Source organism: Pecten maximus, chromosome 2 (genome assembly GCF_902652985.1).
Source record: "Pecten maximus chromosome 2, xPecMax1.1, whole genome shotgun sequence".
Taxonomy (NCBI): domain Eukaryota; kingdom Metazoa; phylum Mollusca; class Bivalvia; order Pectinida; family Pectinidae; genus Pecten; species Pecten maximus.
In genome coordinates this window covers 1,703,793-1,708,147 of record NC_047016.1, presented here as the reverse complement: position 1 = coordinate 1,708,147, position 4,355 = coordinate 1,703,793, and positions in this window count along the sequence as shown.

Below are 4,355 nucleotides of genomic sequence, written 5' to 3'. Positions count from 1 at the left end.
GAAACCATCAATAGTGTGGACAGGCCAGCAGGCTACAATGTTAGTCTGTATGGTAAATCTACTGAAACCACCAATAGTGTGGACAGGCCAGCAGGCTACAATGTTAGTTTGTATGGTAAATCTACTGAAACCATCAATAGTGTCGACAGGCCAGCAGGCTACAATGTTAGTATGTATGGTAAATCTACTGAAATCCATCCAATAGTGTCGACAGGCCAGCAGGCTACAATGTTAGTTTGTATGGTAAATCTACTGAAACCATCAATAGTGTCGACAGGCCAGCAGACTACAATGTTAGTATGTATGGTAAATCTACTGAAACCACCAATAGTGTCGACAGGCCAGCAGGCTACAATGTTAGTCTGTATAGTAAATCTACTGAAACCATCAATAGTGTCGACAGGCCAGCAGGCTACAATGTTAGTTTGTATGGTAAATCTACTGAAACCACCAATAGTGTCGACAGGCCAGCAGGCTACAATGTTAGTTTGTATGGTAAATCTACTGAAACCACCAATAGTGTCGACAGGCCAGCAGGCTACAATGTTAGTCTGTATGGTAAATCTACTGAAACCACCAATAGTGTCGACAGGCCAGTAGACTACAATGTTAGTTTGTATGGTAAATCTACTGAAACCATCAATAGTGTCGACAGGCCAGCAGGCTACAATGTTAGTTTGTATGGTAAATCTACTGAAACCACCAATAGTGTCGACAGGCCAGTAGACTACAATGTTAGTCTGTATAGTAAATCTACTGAAACCACCAATAGTGTCGACAGGCCAGCAGGCTACAATGTTAGTCTGTATAGTAAATCTACTGAAACCACCAATAGTGTCGACAGGCCAGCAGGCTACAATGTTAGTCTGTATAGTAAATCTACTGAAACCACCAATAGTGTCGACAGGCCAGCAGGCTACAATGTTAGTTTGTATGGTAAATCTACTGAAACCATCAATAGTGTCGACAGGCCAGCAGGCTACAATGTTAGTTTGTATGGTAAATCTACTGAAACCACCAATAGTGTCGACAGGCCAGCAGGCTACAATGTTAGTCTGTATAGTAAATCTACTGAAACCACCAATAGTGTCGACAGGCCAGCAGGCTACAATGTTAGTCTGTATGGTAAATCTACTGAAACCACCAATAGTGTCGACAGGCCAGTAGACTACAATGTTAGTTTGTATGGTAAATCTACTGAAACCATCAATAGTGTCGACAGGCCAGCAGGCTACAATGTTAGTATGTATGGTAAATCTACTGAAATCGTCCATATCGTCGACAGGCCAGTAGGCTACAATGTTAGTTTGTATGGTAAATCTACTGAAACCATCAATAGTGTCGACAGGCCAGCAGGCTACAATGTTAGTTTGTATGGTAAATATACTGAAACCACCAATAGTATCGACAGGCCAGCAGGCTCATTTTATTCTTTACGAGAGTGTTTGTTTCCAGGTTCTGTATATATATCTCCAATTTCAGCTTTTGTTTCTGACTTCGATCGGATGTATTTTCATATTGCTTTTGGGTTGCTTTTTGCGTCCGCAGACAGTTTATTTTCAAAATCCTTCCTTTATTGTCTTGTTAATGTCTTACTTTATTTCTTAATGTCGGTATTCCTTCCTAACTTGCTCGCCACCTGTAACCGCCTTTTTTTTAGGGAATGTTTTTCCCTATAATTTCTTTGACATTAATTGTTGTTTATGGGAAAGTCGTGCTTTTTGTGTGCTGCTTTTGGTATTTTACAGGTACGTGCTGTTCCTCAAGTTCCATAAGTTTATTGTAAAATATTTCCCAGTCGTAATTCACATCATTATCTTTGAAATTATTGGAGCAGTAAAATGTCTCAATCACTTCGTTTATTTTTGCGAAATCCGCCTTATCGTACAGCTTACTTGGTCTTGAGGGTTTAGCTGTTACCGAACAACATTTGAAATCAAAGACAAGTACACAGTGGTGACATTTAGCAAGGGGACTTTGGAGTTCTATGCTCTCAACCATATTCTCCTCATTTGTATGACCTTAGCTGTTAATAGGACGTTAACAAAATAAACCAAACCAAACCTCATTTGTCAATACGAGATCCATGAAGATAGGTTTGTTTGTACATCGCCATCTTGTTTGACATGCTGGTATCAATAACATTGTCTGTAATACTTACGGGTCCCACTGGTGTCTGGATTCACAACATCAATACAAATATAGAATGAATTTTAATTTCATATGAGATTTTATGAAACAAATCTTACTTTATTTTTGCAAGCTTTGGCGAGCAAAATTAAAAACTGTGAGACGAGTTTCATAAAATCCCGCATTAGCTGAAGGCCAAATGAATATACTTTTTATCATATTATTAAGAAAACTTCCATTTGACAGGTTTTATTGTCAAAATGGGTAGGGATTAATCTGACTATGATAGCCATTTTCTTGCGTAATTCACAATTCATGACGTCACATCATTGTCTGTAATGGACATTACTGGGTTTAAGAGGGAAATCATAGTTATGGAACTTCTGCAATGGACATTATCGGGTTTAGGAGGGAAATCATAGTTAAGGAACTCCTGTAATGGACATTATCGGGTTTAGGAGGGAAATCATAGTTACGGAACTTCTGTAATGGACATAATCGGGTTTAGGAGGGAAATCATAGTTAAGGAACTTCTGTAATGGACATTATCGGGTTTAAGAGGGAAATCATAGTTAAGGAACTTCTGTAACGGACATTATCGGGTTTAGGAGGGAAATCATAGTTACGGAACCTCTGTAATGGACATTATTGGGTTTAAGAGGGAAATCATGGTTAATGAACTTCTGTAATGGACATTATTGGGTTTAAGAGGGAAATCATAGTTAATGAACTTCTGTAATGGACATTATTGGGTTTAAGAGGGAAATCATGGTTAAGGAACTCCTGTAACGGACATTATCGGGTTTAGGAGGGAAATCATAGTTACGGAACTTCTGTAATGGACATTATCGGGTTTAGGAGGGAAATCATAGTTAAGGAACTTCTGTAATGGACATTATTGGGTTTAAGAGGGAAATCATAGTTAAGGAACTTCTGTAACGGACATTATCGGGTTTAGGAGGGAAATCATAGTTACGGAACTTCTGTTATGGACATTATTGGGTTTAAGAGGGAAATCATGGTTAATGAACTTCTGTAATGGACATTATTGGGTTTAAGAGGGAAATCATAGTTAATGAACTTCTGTAATGGACATTATTGGGTTTAAGAGGGAAATCATGGTTAAGGAACTCCTGTAATGGACATTATTGGGTTTAAGAGGGAAATCATAGTTAAGGAACTTCTGTAATGGACATTATCGGGTTTAAGAGGGAAATCATAGTAATGAACTTCTGTAATGGACATTATCGGGTTTAAGAGGGAAATCGTAGTTAATGAACTTCTGTAATGGACATTATCGTGTTTAAGAGGGAAATCGTAGTTAAGGAACTTCTGTAATGGACATTATTGGGTTTAAGAGGGAAACTATAGTTAAGGAACTTCTGTAATGGACATTATTGGGTTTAAGAGAGAAATCATGGTTAAGGAACTTCTGTAATGGACATTATTGGGTTTAAGAGGGAAATCGTAGTTAAGGAACTTCTGTAATGGACATTATCGGGTTTAAGAGGGAAATCATAGTAATGAACTTCTGTAATGGACATTATCGGGTTTAAGAGGGAAATCGTAGTTAATGAACTTCTGCAATGGACATGATTGGGTTTAAGAGGGAAATCATAGTTAAGGAACTTCTGTAATGGACATTATTGGGTTTAAGAGGGAAATCGTAGTTAATGAACTTCAGTAATGCTTTCCAATGGAACATTTAAAGTTGAGGACTTTCACATAGTTAATGAATATGAAACCCTGGCTTTATAAAGTAAGGTTGTTGTATGGTATTTTATGTTCAAATGACAGTTCTTTAATTAGCTCCTGCTAATATTAGTTTATCTAGTAACATTATCATGCCCTTTCTTTTATAATTTTGGTATTTGATTATTTAGTTAGTTCCAGCTAAAGAAACCACTTACATCCGGATTTCTTTCAAACTTTACGTAGCGTCTGTTTTGTACCGCCTTTTTGCATAAATTCATATTATTATCAAATTTGCATTGATATTTTGGTTTATATCTTTATTAGCTTTATGGGAAGATAATACTTGTTTTTATCTTTTAAACCCTATTAGGATTCGATTTAAGGTACCAAAAAAAGTAATAGTAATAACGCTATCGAGACGCTCCAATCGGAACACCTCGCCTCCGTCTGCGAACGTCTAGTTTCGGAGAAAATGACGAGGGGTCGCTCGTTATGAATCAGGCGAGGTGTTCCGAGTTGTCTTGCAACTT